The 21,671-nt window shown below is 42.5% G+C and overlaps 4 long non-coding RNA genes across 4 annotated transcripts; all 4 read left to right on the forward strand.

Moving 5' to 3' along the window:
• Positions 1–414: 414 nt before the first annotated feature.
• Positions 415–5,858, forward strand: LOC143925531 (uncharacterized). The gene is made up of 2 exons (XR_013262030.1): positions 415–533; positions 5,655–5,858. It is a non-coding gene; the product is annotated as an uncharacterized LOC143925531 (long non-coding RNA).
• On the forward strand, positions 4,219–5,494 carry LOC143925530 (uncharacterized). Its single transcript, XR_013262029.1, has 3 exons — positions 4,219–4,824; positions 4,924–5,080; positions 5,375–5,494. It is a non-coding gene; the product is annotated as an uncharacterized LOC143925530 (long non-coding RNA).
• A 386-nt stretch (positions 5,859–6,244) lies between the features above and the next one.
• LOC143925534 (uncharacterized) lies at positions 6,245–11,686 on the forward strand. Its single transcript, XR_013262032.1, has 2 exons — positions 6,245–6,363; positions 11,483–11,686. It is a non-coding gene; the product is annotated as an uncharacterized LOC143925534 (long non-coding RNA).
• Positions 10,049–11,324, forward strand: LOC143925533 (uncharacterized). The gene is made up of 3 exons (XR_013262031.1): positions 10,049–10,654; positions 10,754–10,910; positions 11,205–11,324. It is a non-coding gene; the product is annotated as an uncharacterized LOC143925533 (long non-coding RNA).
• Positions 11,687–21,671: the final 9,985 nt, after the last annotated feature.

A 21,671-nucleotide genomic window follows, 5' to 3' on the forward strand; every position in this document is an offset into this window, starting at 1 on the left:
TTTCCAATATTAAAGCTATGAATTCTTTTTTAAGAAATCTCTGTTTCTTTATATAGTGTACCGTAAAAAAATCCCCTGCCCCCCCCCCTTTTCCTATTCTTGGATACAATATTTATAGAATTATTAGGGGATGAGGTACCTTTAACAGTAATGTGTCTCTGGGATAGTGTGGACCAACTTATTTCTATTGTACTTATGCGTTTTAATACGCTTTTTGTCCTTAGGCCCACCTCCCTGTGACACGGCAACTCTCTGTAATGATGATAAAAAAATTTTCTTTGTTCCTCGGTATTTTTTGTATTTATTTTTATTAATTAATAAAATTGTATTTCCCCTTTCCCCCTTCTCCTCCCAAACTTTCCCTTTTCCCCTTTGTTTCCTTCTCTCTCTCCCCTGGGTCCATGGCGGCTTTCAGCGGCGAGGCCTGGGAGGGCCTAATGAACAAAGCTTCTGATCTCCAAAAGAACAGTGAACCATCGGATAAGGATCTTGATCTAGCTCTGCAATATTTGCAACGCCTCTTGGAACGTAAGGTTAGAATTTTTTGGCACAGAAAGTTCTTTCACAAATACATTGATCAACAAATTGTGCCTTTTGGCCTTAGAATACAAATATTCCCCAATTTAAATAAAATTGACAATCTCATCAAGCAAAAGTGGGAAGAAAACCTACAAACGTGTTCGATAGCAATGATGACTTTATTAGCCATCCAATACTCGCATGATATCGACCTGATAGATAATTCCATTAAAAAATGGTACGATGAATATGCTAAAATAACCTCCACTCCCAAATTTAAACGTAAGGAATCTGAATTATCCAAACACATTGAGAATTATACCTTAGAGATAATACGCTTAAAACAAAATAAACTTACACGTGATAGCAATTCCTACTCGAATGGTTCGGCATACAAATGGCCAACAGATGGAAAAAATAAAAATAAATTCTTTAGAGCATCACGCCCCTCCAACAGGAGGGACTATAATGATGATGAAACTAGATCGAGTGTTTCATCAACTTCTTTTCCATCCAATCATTCCACAATTTATCGTGACTTATCTGGAGACAGACTCCCAAAGAGGAGAAAAAGCGATTCGGAGGGCGCCGCTATGGCAGCACCCAACCAACACCTCAGTACCCCTTTACCACCTCGAACTCATCCTATTTCCAACCATGTCCCTGTTCGTCCTCTAATGATGTTTCACCACCCACCACCACCCCCACCTCTCATCACTCCCACCCCCAGTAACACATCCTTGTCCATCTCCACCTCCAGTAACACTTCTATGTCTACCACTCTCACGTCTTCCTTCACTAAATCAGCTCCTTTGACATCATCCCTACCCATCACCAACACCAATGACATCATCATTTCACCTAGTGGTGCTCCCCTACCGGCGGACCTCCGAATCGCCCCTATTTTTTTAGGGAAAGAACCCCCTCAACCACCCAATACCTAACCCAATCTCCTTCTACTAACCCAGAATCCAATTCAGGGAATGAATTATCTATAGTCAACTTATCGTCTTACGTGCTCACGAGTCATGAACTCGATGTTCTGAAACTAGGACTGACCTTCTGCCCTGATTCAAGCTCGGACAAATTCTCTCTGATAAAGGATATACATCTATTTGCACGAAAACTGATATTTAGAACCTTTTTCCATAAGCCCAATCAACCTACTGTACAAATAAATACATCGGAACTCACCAATGAGGTAAATAGTGCTGATCAACAAGCCCTCTCCAATTTGATGGATTTATGGGAAGAGGGCCAAGTACCCCCTGATGATGAGATGACTATCTCTTCCACTGGTTTATCGGTACAGTCAGTTTCTTTCCCTCCTTTAGAAATGTTCAAACCTAAGTCAACAAACTTTCCACTCTTAAATACAAATCCAAATATTTGGGCTTTTACCCAACAAGTTTGCCAGGCAATCGAACAGACGCATTTTCCATTGACCAAGAAACATAATCTAACGCATAATCAATTGACGGCATTAAAACAACTTAAAACTAATCCTAATATAGTCATAAAACCTGCGGATAAAGGTGGAAACATCGTAATTATGAATACCTCACAATATCTTACTATGTGTAATAAGATTCTTCAAAACTCTGATTGGTATCGACCAATTTCTGTGTCTTTAATCTCTCATTTTGACACACAATATCGTCTGATTATCTTTAATGCATACAAATCAGGTACTATAGACAAAGGCACATGGAACTTTCTAAACTCTAAAGATCCGAAAGTTGCTACTTTCTATGCCCTTCCGAAGGTGCACAAATCTCTAACTGACCCTCCGGGACGTCCCATCATCTCCAGCTGTGATAGTTTGACAGAAAATGCAAGTAGCCTTGTAGATAAACACCTTACACCGCACGTCATTTCCCTTTTTTCCTATGTAAAGGATACCATCGATCTTCTAAAGATACTCGAGGGTATCAGCCTACCGGCACAGTCCTGGTTGGTTTCCATCGACGTGGAATGTTTGTACAACGCTATACCACATACCAAAGGTTTACAAATAATACGCTCCTATTTGCAAGAAAGAGGCTCAAACTTCTTTGCTTACAACGAATTTGTTATGAAGCTATTGGATTTTATTTTGAAGCACAACGTATTTCAATTTAACCAATCCCACTACCTCCAGGTGCAGGGGGTTGCGATGGGGACTAAATGTGCCCCATCGTATGCCAACCTGTACCTGGGGGGGTGGGAAAAAGATACCTTCGCACGTGAAGACCTCGTCCCTTTTCTAAGTAACATCACAGCCTGGTACAGGTACATTGATGATATTTTATTTTTTTGGTCTGGATCAGAATCAGATTTGTTGCTCTTTTTCAATTTACTTTCTGTGAATCCATTCAATTTAAAGTTTACGTTGAATTACAGTCAAAACTCTATTGAATTTTTGGACTTAACCATTAAAATTGATGCCACTGGACATGTATATTCTGCCTTATACAGAAAGCCCACTGCAGGCAATACAGTCTTGCATGCGACAAGCTTTCATCCAAAACCTCTCCTTAAGAGCATCCCTTATAGCCAGTATTTAAGGGCCAAACGTAATTGCAGTACTGACTCTGACTTTAAGATTGCAGCCAATGACTTATATAATAGACTCAGAGCACGTGGATACAGTCATGTATCTCTGAAAAAATCATATAATAGAGTAAAAAATAAAGATAGGACTTCCCTTCTCTTCTCTAATAAACAAAAAAATTTTGATAATAAAGTACGTATAATTACCAAATACTCTAACCAACATCATTCTTTCCGTGCTATAATTAATAAGTTCTGGCCTCTTCTAAAAGCCGACTCCATTGTTAATCAGTACATAAACGATGTACCATCAATTACCTATATGAGACCTCAATCACTCAAGGACAGCTTAGTTAGAAGTCACTTTCAGGACTCCTCAGGTGAAACTAAACCTAAACATCCAGGCACTTATTCATGCGGGCAATGTGACATGTGTCCTTATATATATAATTCTCGAAAGATCAGACTGCCAAATGGCAACCTGTTTGTTTCGAAATTCCACGTTACATGCTCCACTCCAGGCGTTGTGTATTTGGCCCAATGCCGTTGTGGAGGATTTTACGTGGGTAAAACCAAAAGACTATTTTCTATCCGCATAAAAGACCACATCAAACCCATTCTCAATAAAAAAATTATTACAGCCATAAGCAGGCACATAGGCACCCATCATGCCTTTGACCCCAACTGGATACGATTTTCAGCCCTGGCCCATATACCTCTAAACTCAAGAGGTGGCTCAGTGGACAAGCTTCTCTTACAAACTGAAGCCAAGTGGATCTTTATCCTAAAAGCCACAAAATACCCTGGTTTCAATGAAAATATAAGCTACAGATCTTTTCTATAGCTAATCTCTGTTTTCTGTTTCATGAACCCTCATACCTCAGCTGTGAGCCCCCGTGGAGCCTGGCATGAAGAGAGAGAAGTGATATCCCTTTTTCCCCCTTTTTGTTTATCCTTTCCCCCTTCCCTCCATTCCTCCTACCCTCTCCCCAATTTATTTGGTTTTCTTTTTGTTTTTTATTATTTTTTTATTTTATTTTTATTTTTATTCTTCTTTATTGATATGTTTATGTTATATTTAAAAATATCTCTGTACATCAAAAAATGTCATTCCTAATTACTATTAATGTTGTACAGGTAACATATACCGTTTAATGTCTCGCTACGCTTGGCCCAAGGTGGGTTTCATGGTTTGCACACTTGGGGATCTCTGTTGCTCTCTATGAGTCCCACCCACATTGAGGAGCTTTGCTTTTTCCCTCCTTCCCTACACCGCATTCCTAAGCCTTACTATTTTGTGATTTGGGACCGGATCCTCTGTTTTTTATCTTCCCTTGCTCCAAGTATGCAAGGGCATATGGACACCCAAGGGCGCCGCTGGGTCATATCCCCAGGCGGCTCCCGATTTGAGGTGGAAGGGAGCATGTAATCCCCTCAAGGGTTAAAAGCCATGACAATCGTCGTTTTATCTGCCCTCTATGCAGGCTTGTGTCTTCCCGCCCCTTTAAGGGCGGAGAGCTAGCATAGCCCTATCTCCATCAGCATGTATCCAAATGAACCTCGTGTCAGCACTGAGGCATTATGGGGTTGGTAGTTTAAATGCCGACTTGGAAGGCTTTGCACATGCTCACTGCTTCCACCTATGGCTGTCCGCATCGAGCCGGTGACGTCAGACGCCGGCTCGATGGATGGGGGATACAAAAGGCAGCGCTGTCACTTCATCTGTAGTGCAGGTTCAGCACAGATACTACCGCCACGCTGACTTTCCCTTTGGTAAATATACTTTTTTTAGTTGAACTTCATACTGTTACAACACTGTTTCTCATCTTTCTATACCCATATCTACTCATCCTTCTTTTTATTTGCTTGTAGGTTCAGCAAGCCTGGCAGTGGCAGCATACCGCTGCACTCTGTAATTTACAAAATACCACACTAAATCAATTGATTTTTTCTTTGTAATCTGTTGCATTTGTACTGCACCAATATTATCATATGGAATTAACTCTTCCATCTTTGACTCTAACTGCAGGTAAAAATAATTTTTATTCCTTTCGCTTTCTTTAACAGTATATAGGTAGTATACCCCCAGCAGCCACTCTTTACAAGCTACCAATCAAGCGTAATTAAAATCAATTGTTTTATTCCTTTGATAATGAGTATCTCATGTTCTACTATGGAGGCTTGTTTTTTAGCCCCAATTCCCTCTTATAATTTAGGGATTGATATCAGTTACCCTTTTTGTTACAAATTAACATTTTTCAATACCTGTGCTGGATTTGTAAACTTGGTACTTATCTCTGGATTTTGTTTTTGATCTTTGTAGCGCTTGTCTACCTCCATCTATGCCCTGCGTGGGGCTGGGTTGTTTTTAGCATTTGATCCTGTCACCCAATTCTTGCCACCTATTTCACCATCTATTGGCTTGTGGGTTGCGATGCCGGGAATGATTACACCTGGGTAAGCATAGTACCTCCTTGGACTGAGCGAATTGAGACCAATTTCATACTTAATGTTCTGAAATTTATGTGTATCCAATTGTATGGCATAAATGTATTTTCTGTATTCTTAAACCTTTTTTTTTTTTGTGTTTATGTTCATGTTAGTTGCATACTCCCCTGAAGAAGCAAAAACGCGAAACATGTCGGGAGGACACATGATCATTCTCAGCAACTAACATTTTCAGGATCCCCTATACTTTGTGTCATGTAATCTTTTGTATAAAAAGTGTATTTGTTATTATATTTTTGCTATTTTGGTTTTTCCAAAATAATTTTAACATATTTCCAATATTAAAGCTATGAATTCTTTTTTAAGAAATCTCTGTTTCTTTATATAGTGTACCGTAAAAAAATCCCCTGCCCCCCCCCTTTTCCTATTCTTGGATACAATATTTATAGAATTATTAGGGGATGAGGTACCTTTAACAGTAATGTGTCTCTGGGATAGTGTGGACCAACTTATTTCTATTGTACTTATGCGTTTTAATACGCTTTTTGTCCTTAGGCCCACCTCCCTGTGACACGGCAACTCTCTGTAATGATGATAAAAAAAATTTCTTTGTTCCTCGGTATTTTTTGTATTTATTTTTATTAATTAATAAAATTGTATTTCCCCTTTCCCCCTTCTCCTCCCAAACTTTCCCTTTTCCCCTTTGTTTCCTTCTCTCTCTCCCCTGGGTCCATGGCGGCTTTCAGCGGCGAGGCCTGGGAGGGCCTAATGAACAAAGCTTCTGATCTCCAAAAGAACAGTGAACCATCGGATAAGGATCTTGATCTAGCTCTGCAATATTTGCAACGCCTCTTGGAACGTAAGGTTAGAATTTTTTGGCACAGAAAGTTCTTTCACAAATACATTGATCAACAAATTGTGCCTTTTGGCCTTAGAATACAAATATTCCCCAATTTAAATAAAATTGACAATCTCATCAAGCAAAAGTGGGAAGAAAACCTACAAACGTGTTGGATAGCAATGATGACTTTATTAGCCATCCAATACTCGCATGATATCGACCTGATAGATAATTCCATTAAAAAATGGTACGATGAATATGCTAAAATAACCTCCACTCCCAAATTTAAACGTAAGGAATCTGAATTATCCAAACACATTGAGAATTATACCTTAGAGATAATACGCTTAAAACAAAATAAACTTACACGTGATAGCAATTCCTACTCGAATGGTTCGGCATACAAATGGCCAACAGATGGAAAAAATAAAAATAAATTCTTTAGAGCATCACGCCCCTCCAACAGGAGGGACTATAATGATGATGAAACTAGATCGAGTGTTTCATCAACTTCTTTTCCATCCAATCATTCCACAATTTATCGTGACTTATCTGGAGACAGACTCCCAAAGAGGAGAAAAAGCGATTCGGAGGGCGCCGCTATGGCAGCACCCAACCAACACCTCAGTACCCCTTTACCACCTCGAACTCATCCTATTTCCAACCATGTCCCTGTTCGTCCTCTAATGATGTTTCACCACCCACCACCACCCCCACCTCTCATCACTCCCACCCCCAGTAACACATCCTTGTCCATCTCCACCTCCAGTAACACTTCTATGTCTACCACTCTCACGTCTTCCTTCACTAAATCAGCTCCTTTGACATCATCCCTACCCATCACCAACACCAATGACATCATCATTTCACCTAGTGGTGCTCCCCTACCGGCGGACCTCCGAATCGCCCCTATTTTTTTAGGGAAAGAACCCCCTCAACCACCCAATACCTAACCCAATCTCCTTCTACTAACCCAGAATCCAATTCAGGGAATGAATTATCTATAGTCAACTTATCGTCTTACGTGCTCACGAGTCATGAACTCGATGTTCTGAAACTAGGACTGATCTTCTGCCCTGATTCAAGCTCGGACAAATTCTCTCTGATAAAGGATATACATCTATTTGCACGAAAACTGATATTTAGAACCTTTTTCCATAAGCCCAATCAACCTACTGTACAAATAAATACATCGGAACTCACCAATGAGGTAAATAGTGCTGATCAACAAGCCCTCTCCAATTTGATGGATTTATGGGAAGAGGGCCAAGTACCCCCTGATGATGAGATGACTATCTCTTCCACTGGTTTATCGGTACAGTCAGTTTCTTTCCCTCCTTTAGAAATGTTCAAACCTAAGTCAACAAACTTTCCACTCTTAAATACAAATCCAAATATTTGGGCTTTTACCCAACAAGTTTGCCAGGCAATCGAACAGACGCATTTTCCATTGACCAAGAAACATAATCTAACGCATAATCAATTGACGGCATTAAAACAACTTAAAACTAATCCTAATATAGTCATAAAACCTGCGGATAAAGGTGGAAACATCGTAATTATGAATACCTCACAATATCTTACTATGTGTAATAAGATTCTTCAAAACTCTGATTGGTATCGACCAATTTCTGTGTCTTTAATCTCTCATTTTGACACACAATATCGTCTGATTATCTTTAATGCATACAAATCAGGTACTATAGACAAAGGCACATGGAACTTTCTAAACTCTAAAGATCCGAAAGTTGCTACTTTCTATGCCCTTCCGAAGGTGCACAAATCTCTAACTGACCCTCCGGGACGTCCCATCATCTCCAGCTGTGATAGTTTGACAGAAAATGCAAGTAGCCTTGTAGATAAACACCTTACACCGCACGTCATTTCCCTTTTTTCCTATGTAAAGGATACCATCGATCTTCTAAAGATACTCGAGGGTATCAGCCTACCGGCACAGTCCTGGTTGGTTTCCATCGACGTGGAATGTTTGTACAACGCTATACCACATACCAAAGGTTTACAAATAATACGCTCCTATTTGCAAGAAAGAGGCTCAAACTTCTTTGCTTACAACGAATTTGTTATGAAGCTATTGGATTTTATTTTGAAGCACAACGTATTTCAATTTAACCAATCCCACTACCTCCAGGTGCAGGGGGTTGCGATGGGGACTAAATGTGCCCCATCGTATGCCAACCTGTACCTGGGGGGGTGGGAAAAAGATACCTTCGCACGTGAAGACCTCGTCCCTTTTCTAAGTAACATCACAGCCTGGTACAGGTACATTGATGATATTTTATTTTTTTGGTCTGGATCAGAATCAGATTTGTTGCTCTTTTTCAATTTACTTTCTGTGAATCCATTCAATTTAAAGTTTACGTTGAATTACAGTCAAAACTCTATTGAATTTTTGGACTTAACCATTAAAATTGATGCCACTGGACATGTATATTCTGCCTTATACAGAAAGCCCACTGCAGGCAATACAGTCTTGCATGCGACAAGCTTTCATCCAAAACCTCTCCTTAAGAGCATCCCTTATAGCCAGTATTTAAGGGCCAAACGTAATTGCAGTACTGACTCTGACTTTAAGATTGCAGCCAATGACTTATATAATAGACTCAGAGCACGTGGATACAGTCATGTATCTCTGAAAAAATCATATAATAGAGTAAAAAATAAAGATAGGACTTCCCTTCTCTTCTCTAATAAACAAAAAAATTTTGATAATAAAGTACGTATAATTACCAAATACTCTAACCAACATCATTCTTTCCGTGCTATAATTAATAAGTTCTGGCCTCTTCTAAAAGCCGACTCCATTGTTAATCAGTACATAAACGATGTACCATCAATTACCTATATGAGACCTCAATCACTCAAGGACAGCTTAGTTAGAAGTCACTTTCAGGACTCCTCAGGTGAAACTAAACCTAAACATCCAGGCACTTATTCATGCGGGCAATGTGACATGTGTCCTTATATATATAATTCTCGAAAGATCAGACTGCCAAATGGCAACCTGTTTGTTTCGAAATTCCACGTTACATGCTCCACTCCAGGCGTTGTGTATTTGGCCCAATGCCGTTGTGGAGGATTTTACGTGGGTAAAACCAAAAGACTATTTTCTATCCGCATAAAAGACCACATCAAACCCATTCTCAATAAAAAAATTATTACAGCCATAAGCAGGCACATAGGCACCCATCATGCCTTTGACCCCAACTGGATACGATTTTCAGCCCTGGCCCATATACCTCTAAACTCAAGAGGTGGCTCAGTGGACAAGCTTCTCTTACAAACTGAAGCCAAGTGGATCTTTATCCTAAAAGCCACAAAATACCCTGGTTTCAATGAAAATATAAGCTACAGATCTTTTCTATAGCTAATCTCTGTTTTCTGTTTCATGAACCCTCATACCTCAGCTGTGAGCCCCCGTGGAGCCTGGCATGAAGAGAGAGAAGTGATATCCCTTTTTCCCCCTTTTTGTTTATCCTTTCCCCCTTCCCTCCATTCCTCCTACCCTCTCCCCAATTTATTTGGTTTTCTTTTTGTTTTTTATTATTTTTTTATTTTATTTTTATTTTTATTCTTCTTTATTGATATGTTTATGTTATATTTAAAAATATCTCTGTACATCAAAAAATGTCATTCCTAATTACTATTAATGTTGTACAGGTAACATATACCGTTTAATGTCTCGCTACGCTTGGCCCAAGGTGGGTTTCATGGTTTGCACACTTGGGGATCTCTGTTGCTCTCTATGAGTCCCACCCACATTGAGGAGCTTTGCTTTTTCCCTCCTTCCCTACACCGCATTCCTAAGCCTTACTATTTTGTGATTTGGGACCGGATCCTCTGTTTTTTATCTTCCCTTGCTCCAAGTATGCAAGGGCATATGGACACCCAAGGGCGCCGCTGGGTCATATCCCCAGGCGGCTCCCGATTTGAGGTGGAAGGGAGCATGTAATCCCCTCAAGGGTTAAAAGCCATGACAATCGTCGTTTTATCTGCCCTCTATGCAGGCTTGTGTCTTCCCGCCCCTTTAAGGGCGGAGAGCTAGCATAGCCCTATCTCCATCAGCATGTATCCAAATGAACCTCGTGTCAGCACTGAGGCATTATGGGGTTGGTAGTTTAAATGCCGACTTGGAAGGCTTTGCACATGCTCACTGCTTCCACCTATGGCTGTCCGCATCGAGCCGGTGACGTCAGACGCCGGCTCGATGGATGGGGGATACAAAAGGCAGCGCTGTCACTTCATCTGTAGTGCAGGTTCAGCACAGATACTACCGCCACGCTGACTTTCCCTTTGGTAAATATACTTTTTTTAGTTGAACTTCATACTGTTACAACACTGTTTCTCATCTTTCTATACCCATATCTACTCATCCTTCTTTTTATTTGCTTGTAGGTTCAGCAAGCCTGGCAGTGGCAGCATACCGCTGCACTCTGTAATTTACAAAATACCACACTAAATCAATTGATTTTTTCTTTGTAATCTGTTGCATTTGTACTGCACCAATATTATCATATGGAATTAACTCTTCCATCTTTGACTCTAACTGCAGGTAAAAATAACTTTTATTCCTTTCGCTTTCTTTAACAGTATATAGGTAGTATACCCCCAGCAGCCACTCTTTACAAGCTACCAATCAAGCGTAATTAAAATCAATTGTTTTATTCCTTTGATAATGAGTATCTCATGTTCTACTATGGAGGCTTGTTTTTTAGCCCCAATTCCCTCTTATAATTTAGGGATTGATATCAGTTACCCTTTTTGTTACAAATTAACATTTTTCAATACCTGTGCTGGATTTGTAAACTTGGTACTTATCTCTGGATTTTGTTTTTGATCTTTGTAGCGCTTGTCTACCTCCATCTATGCCCTGCGTGGGGCTGGGTTGTTTTTAGCATTTGATCCTGTCACCCAATTCTTGCCACCTATTTCACCATCTATTGGCTTGTGGGTTGCGATGCCGGGAATGATTACACCTGGGTAAGCATAGTACCTCCTTGGACTGAGTGAATTGAGACCAATTTCATACTTAATGTTCTGAAATTTATGTGTATCCAATTGTATGGCATAAATGTATTTTCTGTATTCTTAAACCTTTTTTTTTTGTGTTTATGTTCATGTTAGTTGCATACTCCCCTGAAGAAGCAAAAACGCGAAACATGTCGGGAGGACACATGATCATTCTCAGCAACTAACATTTTCAGGATCCCCTATACTTTGTGTCATGTAATCTTTTGTATAAAAAGTGTATTTGTTATTATATTTTTGCTATTTTGGTTTTTCCAAAATAATTTTAACATATTTCCAATATTAAAGCTATGAATTCTTTTTTAAGAAATCTCTGTTTCTTTATATAGTGTACCGTAAAAAAATCCCCTGCCCCCCCCCCTTTTCCTATTCTTGGATACAATATTTATAGAATTATTAGGGGATGAGGTACCTTTAACAGTAATGTGTCTCTGGGATAGTGTGGACCAACTTATTTCTATTATTCATATGTAAGGGATCTTCCCGGGGTAGGGTGTGTTTGGACACAGTTCACAGCAGACTTGGAATTTGATAAAGCAGATCTTGGCGTTTATTCGTGGTACAAACAGTCCAGCAAACAAAATATACAGCAACACCGTGCTTTCTAAGTACAACAAAAATAAAAGTCCTAGCCCGGCTGGGCGCTTACTAACAGGTTCTGCTCACCTATCTGACACTTACAAACACAGCGTCTTTCGCCTGGATATCGCAGGGTGAGTTTTAGCTCCAGCAGTGGCTGTGCTTGCAGCTTCCTTCAACACACAGATTGTTCATTCCCTGGCTGAGAAGCAATCACCTGCAGACCCTACAGAGCCTTTAGCTTCCCAGGCTAATTAGGATCCAAGCTCACCTGATCCCAAACCCAGAACTGGATCGGGGGATGTGGAATGACAGGTCCCTCTACCAAACCTACCTGCCATTCCATATAAACCCAGGCCCGGCAAAATTAAATAACAACTCAGCAGCATATCACTGCTGAGAAACTGATCCATCCTGGATTTACCATCTCACACTGTGTAGCAACCTAGGTGAGATGTACACCCCCTCGATCACTTCTCCAGTGACATGTCTACATATCCCCCCCCTCTTTTTCAGACCGGAGGGCTGAGCCTTTTGTCCCCACAGACAACTTACCCTTGACAATGCGTCAGCATTTGCCTGTAATTTCCCTGGCCTGTGTTCCACAGTGAAATTAAAGTTTTGTAGGGAGAGAAACCATCTAGTCACTCTTGCATTTCTCTCCTTGTTTAACTTCATCCATGTTAGGGGGGCATGGTCTGTCACCAACTTGAATTTCCTGCCTAGCAAGTAATACTTTAAAGATTCTAGGGCCCACTTCACTGCCAAACATTCTCGCTCCACAATGGCATAATTTTTCTCGGCCGGGGTTAGTTTTCTACTCAAGTACGTCACCGGATGCTCCTCACCATTCACTACTTGTGAGAGTACTGCACCTAAGCCTGTGCTAGAGGCATCTGTCTGGACCAGAAATTCTCGCCTGAAATCGGGGGTGACTAACACAGGTGGTTGGCACAAGGCAGACTTAAGGCTTTGGAAAGCCTCCTCGGCCTCTGGGGTCCACGTGACCATTGCTGTCTTTCCGCCCTTTGTCAAGTCAGTTAGCGGAGCAGCAACTGAGGCAAAGTTCGGCACAAATCTACGGTAATAACCCGTAATACCCAGGAAAGCTCTAACCTGTTTCCTTGTCAGGGGTCTAGGCCAATTCTGTATTGCCTCAATTTTATTTAGCTGTGGCCTAACCAATCCTCTTCCAACAATGTAGCCCAGATATTTGGCCTCTTCTAGGGCTAGAGCACACTTCTCGGCATTTATGGTCAACCCTGCATCACTTATGGCATCCAACACGGCCTGTACCTTACAGAGGTGACTTTCCCAATCAGGGCTAAAAATGACCACATCATCGAGGTAGGCGGCTGAGTAATCACGATGTGGTCGCAGAATCAAGTCCATCAACCTCTGGAAAGTTGCAGGCGCTCCATGTAACCCGAACGGCATCACTACATACTGGAATAGCCCATCAGGGGTGGAGAAAGCAGTTTTCTCTTTAGCCTCGTCAGAAAGTGGAATCTGCCAATAGCCCTTTGTGAGATCGAGGGTGGTTATGTACCTGGCGTTACCCAACTTCTCAATCAACTCATCTACCCTGGGCATAGGATACGCATCGAACTTGGAGATCTCATTCAACTTTCTGAAATCGTTACAGAACCTCCAAGTTCCATTGGGCTTTGGGATTAGCACAATTGGGCTGGACCATTCACTCTGTGACACCTCAATTACCCCCAGAGCAAGCATACGTTTTACCTCGGCAGATACGGCTTCCCTACGTGCCTCGGGTATCCTATAGGGCTTAAGGTTTACTCTGCTTCTAGGCTCAGTTTCAATGTGATGATGGATGAGGTGTGTACGCCCTGGGAGGTCAGAGAACTTGTTTTTGTTTTTCTGTAAAAATTCCTGAGCCTCCTGTTTCTGTGACACTGATAGAGTATCACCTACCTTGACTGGAGGGATTGGTTGTGACAAATTATTAACAGTATTTGTCGCCCCCAAGGATTCCCTGTCTTTCCAGGGCTTGATCAAGTTTATGTGATAAACTTGGAAAGGCTTCCTTCTACCTGGTTGGTGCACCTTGTAGTTCACCTCACTGATCTTTTCAACAATTTCATAAGGACCTTGCCACTTCGCCAAGAATTTACTCTCAACAGTGGGGACTAGTATAAGGACCCTATCGCCTGGGTTGAATGTCCTGATTCTTGCGGACCGGTTGTAAATTCTACTTTGGGCCTCTTGAGCTCTCTGGAGGTGTTCCCTTACCAGGGGCATTACAGTGGCTATACGGTCCTGCATTTGTGCTACATGCTCAATAACACTCTTGTATGGGGTGGACTCATTCTCCCATGTCTCTTTTGCAATGTCTAGTAGACCCCTAGGGTGATGACCATAGACCAACTCGAATGGTGAGAACCCTGTGGACGCTTGGGGCACCTCCCTAATAGCAAACATGAGGTAGGGTAATAAATGATCCCAGTCACGACCATCTTTTGCCACCACTTTCTTTAACATATGTTTCAAAGTTTTATTAAATCTCTCCACCAATCCGTCCGTCTGGGGGTGGTACACAGAGGTACGGATGTGTGAGATTTTAAATAGTCTGCATAATTCCTTCATTACTTTCGACATAAATGGCGTACCTTGGTCAGTTAGGATTTCTTTGGGGATCCCAGTCCTAGAGAACATATAAAACAACTCACGTGCAATTGTTTTAGATGCAGTGTTTCTTAAGGGTACAGCCTCAGGATAGCGGGTCGCATAATCCAGGACTACCAAAATATACTGGTGTCCTCTAGCTGACTTTACAATGGGACCCACTAAATCCATGGCAATACGCTCAAAAGGCACCTCTATAATAGGGAGCGAAACCAAAGGACTGCGAAAATGTGACACTGGGGCACTAACCTGACATGTGGGGCACGACTCACAGTATTTTTTAATGTCATCATATATGGCCGGCCAAAAAAACCTCTGGAGAACCCTCTCTCGCGTTTTGTCAGTCCCCAAGTGTCCCCCAAGAACATGGTTATGTGCCATGTCAAGCACCTGACGCCGGTACGGCTTAGGTACCAGAAGCTGTTCCACAATCTCATCCTTAACCTTATTGACTCTATAGAAAAGATCATTAGTCACCGAAAAATGTGGAAATCTTTTTTCAGCATCTGGTTCCTGAGGTACCCCGTTCATAACAGCAACCTGCTCTCTCGCATTTTTGAGAGTGGGGTCCTGTAATTGTGCAGTCCCAAAATTATCGCTAGACACCTCTAAGTCTAGTATATTTTGCTCAGTGGGAGGAGCCTCCTCCTCCCCAGCCAGGACCTGCAAAGGAAAACAATCATTTTCATCCTGCACACTTTTATCATTCACAGTGGACAAGGCAACCACCTTAGAGGTATCCTCACTCCTTTTGGGGATTTTTCTTTTTTCCCAGAGAGCCCAGAATAAAGGAAAATCGCGCCCCAATATTACATTATGCATGAGGTTTTTAACCACACCCACTTCATATTGTACTGTGCCTTGTTCAGTCCCGACTTTAGCCAGCACTATAGGGTACACTTTTGTATCACCATGTATACACACAACGCTCATATGCTTTTTAGACTCTAAGTCCCCAGTCACCAGGCTAGCATGCACCAAGGTTACAAGGCTTCCTGAGTCCATTAACGCTTTAACAGGAAAGTCATTGATTGTAATATCGCAGATTTGCGGTTCAGTCTCTAGTCCAGGAACTGCAGCATAAGATGGTTCCGCAAATAGCGACTGACGCCGGCTAGCGTCACATTCCATGGGTTCAGAGGTAAGAGGGCAATGGGCCGACACGTGTCCCGCCTCATGGCATCTCCAACACTGGATAGGGCCTGGTCTCTTTGGCAAGGAGTCTTTTCGAGAGCCCCTTAGCCACCCGGGACCATCACCAGTCTTTTGTCCCTGAGACACCACTTGAGCCCTTTTCCCCCCATCAGCACCCCTCCACACTCCCCCAATAGATGGAAGTCTCTTACCAGCTGACGGCACAGATCTGGCGCTCCGGGGAGGTGAAGATGCTGCAGGAACATCACGGAGGTAGTCCTCAGTCGCCTGGAACCTCTCCACAAGGTTGACAAGTTCGTTTGCATTCTTAGGATCACCTTGTCCCACCCAGCGTTGCAAGTCAGTAGGAAGGGCTCGGAGGTAGCGATCCATCACGACCTTCTCTAGGATTTGTGCAGGAGTAGAAGTGTCTGGCTCCAACCACTTTCTTGCCAAATGGATTAGGTCATACATCTGGGACCTCGCTGATTTGTCCAGACTGTAGCTCCAGTTGCGTACCCTCCGGGCACGGACTGCAGTAGTAACTCCTAGTCGGGCAAGTATCTCCTCTTTTAGCCGAGTATAGTCCTTAACCTCTTGCTCACTGAGGTCATAGTAGGCCTTTTGGGGTTCACCTGTTAAATAGGGCGCAATTACCTCTGCCCACTCAGCGGCTGGTAACTTCTCTCGCTCAGCCACGCGCTCAAATACTGTTAGATAGGCCTCAACATCGTCCTCAGCAGTCATCTTTTGCAGCGCTTTCTGCACAGTCCTTCTCCCAGAAAAAATCTCTGGAGCGGCTCCCATCACCACAGGCGCCTCTCGATTTGCTATCAGGTGCTCAATAAGTTGTTGTTGTGCAGCCATGGACTGTTCATGTCGTCTATTGGCCTCTATCTGAGCCTGCTGTTGTGCAGCGATCATCTGCTGTTGTTCAGCCATGGACTGTTCATGTCGTCTATTGGCCTCTGTCTGAGCCTGCTGTTGTTGCAAACTCACTTGCATAAACTGCTTCAGCATCTCCTCCATGTTGCTGGACTGTTCCTGGAGTGTCATTGCAGCTTTCACCCAAGACATAAGCAGCTGTAGCCAAGTCTGTCCACACCGTTGCCCCTAGCAACCGACTTTGCCCGCTACCTCCACCAATTGTAAGGGATCTTCCCGGGGTAGGGTGTGTTTGGACACAGTTCACAGCAGACTTGGAATTTGATAAAGCAGATCTTGGCGTTTATTCGTGGTACAAACAGTCCAGCAAACAAAATATACAGCAACACCGTGCTTTCTAAGTACAACAAAAATAAAAGTCCTAGCCCGGCTGGGCGCTTACTAACAGGTTCTGCTCACCTATCTGACACTTACAAACACAGCGTCTTTTGCCTGGATATCGCAGGGTGAGTTTTAGCTCCAGCAGTGGCTGTGCTTGCAGCTTCCTTCAACACACAGATTGTTCATTCCCTGGCTGAGAAGCAATCACCTGCAGACCCTACAGAGCCTTTAGCTTCCCAGGCTAATTAGGATCCAAGCTCACCTGATCCCAAACCCAGAACTGGATCGGGGGATGTGGAATGACAGGTCCCTCTACCAAACCTACCTGCCATTCCATATAAACCCAGGCCCGGCAAAATTAAATAACAACTCAGCAGCATATCGCTGCTGAGAAACTGATCCATCCTGGATTTACCATCTCACACTGTGTAGCAACCTAGGTGAGATGTACACCCCCTCGATCACTTCTCCAGTGACATGTCTACACATATAAATACAGTGCTTGCAAACATAAATATATGTGAAAAAGTTATATTTAAGATGAACCAACATAAAGCCCAAAACAAATCACTGAAGGTGCTCCAATCCAAAGTGAATGAATAAAAACTTCAGGTACACAACACCCCCTTAAGAGTCCCCACTCACCAGATCCACATGACCCCCAACTTTTCAGTCTGGAGGGTCAATTAAGGTTTGGTATGGATGTCTTTATGATGTGTGTGGAATATTTATTATTTTTGCGAGTGCTGTATTTATATGGCTTATGGTTTTCAAGTGATTAGCACTTTGTGTATAGCAGCTGCAATTGTTCTCACATTATTGATTTTACTTTTTTATATCATCAGCGCGAGTTTATATTTAGTTTATATATATTTTCCAAGTTTATCTCTCTTCTAAAGATGATGCACAAGAAAGCCTGCAAACAGTTTGCTGAAGACAAGCAGACTAAGAGCATGGGTTACTGGAACCATGTCCTGTGGTCTGATGAGACCAAGATAAACTTATTTGGTTCAGATGGTGTCAAGCATGTGTGGCAGTGACCAGATGAGGAGTACAAAGACAAGTGTGTCTTGCCTACAGTCAAGCATGTTGGTGGGAGTGTCATGGTCTGGGGCTGCATGAGTGCTGCCGGCACTGGGGAGCTACAGTTCATTGAGGGAACCATGAATGCCAACATGTACTGTGACATACTGAAGCAAAGCATGATTCATGCCCTTCAGAGACGATGATAATGTGACAATGATCCCAAACACACCTCCAAGACAACCACTTCCTTTGCTAAAGAAGCTGAAGGTAAAGGTGATGGACTGGCCAAGCATGTCTCCAGACATAAACCCTATTGAGCATCTGTGGGGCATCCTCAAACGGAAGGTGAAGGAGCGCAAGGTTTTTAACATCCACCAGCTCTGTGATGTCTTCATGGAGGAGTGGAAGAGGACTCCATTGGCAACCTGTGAAGCTCTGTAGAACTCCATGCCCAAGAGTGTTAAGGCAGTGCTGAAAAATAACGGTGGCCACACAAAATATTGATTCATGGGGCCCAATTTGGAAATTTTCACTTAGGGGTGTACTCACTATTGTTGCCAGCAGTTTAGACATTAATGGCCATGTGTTGAGTTATTTTGAGGGGACAGCAAATTTACACTGTTAAACAAGCTGAACACTCACTACTTTACATCGTAGCAAAGTGTAATTTCTTCAGTGATGTCACATGAAAAGATATAATAAAATATTTACAAAAATGTGAGGGGAGTACTCACTTTTGTGAAATACTGTAGGTTGGACTTGATGGACTTTTGTCTTTTTTCAACCTCACCTACTATGTAACTATAATTTCGTGCTATTATATTCGTTATGTTTCGCTAATTTGTTTTTGGATAATTTGTTATTTTTGAGGAGTATAGCTATTCCTTAAAACGAAACGATTTGTTTTATTGTTTACTTGTGGCATTTTTGGATAATTCATTACTTATGTATGTATATATATATATATATATATATATATATATATATATATATATATATATATATATATATATATATATATTGGTGATAACAATTCATAGTTTGGAAAGTCGTTTGTTTATTGAATCTATTAACACACACAATGACAATATCTCTTCACCTCTGCTCAAATACAATACAACACCCTTCTCACTCAGTTCTCAGGAATGCACTTTTGCCAGTAATCCAACCTCCAGGACAAAATGAATCAGCTGATTGGACTTTAAGATTTACTCCGAGTTGACCTTTTGTTTCATTAGACCTTTAACGAATTATCAAATCATGCCAAATTCATTCATTATTTTTGTTATCATTTCTTTCATATTAGTTGAAACTCGTTATTTTTTTCTTCAGACATTCTGATGCATCCGAAATATGCAAAATTCGGCCAAATTTCAATTAGTTACAAAACAAATTGCACATGTCTACTCTTGTCTCCCTCACAGTAAGAGGATGTTAGGTCCCATACATATTTTTCCCTTCTTCCCAGATATTGCATTCTAGGGAATGTAGATTGAAAGCTCTTTTTTTACCACAGTAGAGTCTCTCCTTTGGAAAACAATTCTCACAGTGCAGTACCATAGCTCCAAGCTGTCATCCTCATTTGGTCTAATCTATATAGTTGTATATAAAATGCACTTTATATCTTTCATAAGGTGTTTCCCAGTGCAAAACCTTTCATTCAATTTCCAAATTGCTGCATTTGTACATTTCAAAATCCAGTATAAAAGTATTGTGGGTTTAACTAATCATTATTTTTGTATAATTCTCCCTTAAGGGAGCGTGGCAGGGGTTGTGTCCTTTGCCTACATACAGGGGCGGACTGACAACACTCAGGGCCCCCAAAGCAAATAAAGCAAGAGCTCCCTGGCAAGCCCCACCCATGGCCTGTCCTTGACCCCACCCCCCCTTTTTTGCAAAAAGTACAACTTCTGCCCTTTTTTTTAATGAGACCTGGAGGGGGATCTCTCTCTAAAAGTGTCCGTTAGACAGTCTGTTAGAAAGAGTCCCCTCCATGCCCCATTATGCCCCGTACACACGAGCGGACTTTTCGACATCCAAACTCCGACGGACTGAGTCCGGCGGACTATCCGATCGTGTGTGGGCTGCAACGGACTTTAGCGAAGCTAAAGTCTGACGGACTTTAGAAATGAAGCATGCTTTAAATTTTCCCGACGGAACTCCGCCGGACCCGGTCCCCTTTGAAAAATCCGCTCGTGTGTGTGCTACTCCGACGGACTAAAACCGACGCTAGGGCAGCTATTGGCTACTGTCTAGGAACTTCCTACGTCGAATCCAGTCGTACGTCATCACGTTCGACTCCGTCGGAGTTTGGTGTGATGGTGTGTGGTCAAGTCCGTTCGGTCGAAAAGTCCGCCAGAACTCCGTCGGAACTCCGGCGGAACTCTGGCGGAACTCCTTTGGAGGTCTGTCAGACTTAATCCCTCTCGTGTGTACGGGGCATTAGAGTCTACAACAGAGTCCAATGGGACCTGGAGGGGGTGCCTCTTTCTAACAGAGTATACAGAGAACACCTTCATTCACTCTGGTCCTCATGGGACCCCCTCCTTGTGCCATGACTCTCACCCCTACCCCAATCTCTCACAAAGTAGAAATAAAATTGGCATTGTGTAGTGCTCCTCTTAACTTAAGTATGGGTACTGTAGCTGTGGCTGGTTCCCACGTCCTCTGTGGCTGGCTGGCTCCTGTGGGTGGCTCCCTGCTGTGGGTGGGTCACTGGTGTGGGTGGCTGGTTGGCTGGCACCCTGGCCCTGGTTTGGCTGGCTGGTGTATCCTCTCCTTTTCCAGGCACTGTTTGCTGCGGTGAGGGAGGGACTTGGAGGGACACGGCGGCCTTTGCCCTATCCGCAGGCCTAGTGCATGGAGGCCCTCTGAGAAACACATAATGACATTGTGTGGGTGTGTGCGGATCCACTCTGTGTCTATTTGAGAGTCTATGTTAGAAGTATCCCCCCTACATGCAGCGGGCACTATGTACAGGTGAGGAGGATGAAGGAACCTGGGAAGGAAAAATGTAAAGGTTTGTGGAAGGATGTTTAGGGACTGCGTAGTGGTTAAGTGGGCCATATATGGATTGAAATTAAGCCAATTTAGCAGAGAGAAGCCATAGTCGATATATGTTTGGGCTAGCTGGTTGTACACAAGTCAATCTATTAATCGTCTTGAGTACAACCAGCTTGTCAGGTTTTTCCCCAAAAAAATCAGTGCTGCCAGCTATATTTAGCAATAGGGATGGACGAACGGTTTCGCCCGGCGGTCGGTTGGCGGTGAATTTTGCGTGTTCGCGATTCCCCAAACCGGCAGACTATTGCTGCTGTTCGCCCGGCGGACATATGTGTTTACATTGTGAAAGAACTTTGACCCATGATGACACATCCATCATGGTGTACAGGACAGCCAATTGAGACCACAAAAGTCATTTTAAGGACTGGTATAGGTGTAGTACAGTATATAGGGTTCGGTGCACTGCTGTGCTGGTGATTGCAGCTGTCTTTTGTCAGTGTAGGGACAGGACGCTGTATGGAGCAGGGACAGTCAGTTTAATCACTAGCTAGCTATTACTACTAGGTCAACAAAGGTCCTTTTAAGGACTGGTATAGGTGTACAGTATATAGGGTGCTGGTGCACTGCTGCT

Source organism: Lithobates pipiens, unplaced genomic scaffold (genome assembly GCF_037356315.1).
Source record: "Lithobates pipiens isolate NorthernLeopardFrog02 unplaced genomic scaffold, aLitPip1_a1.2 Scaffold_22, whole genome shotgun sequence".
In the NCBI taxonomy this organism is placed as follows: domain Eukaryota; kingdom Metazoa; phylum Chordata; class Amphibia; order Anura; family Ranidae; genus Lithobates; species Lithobates pipiens.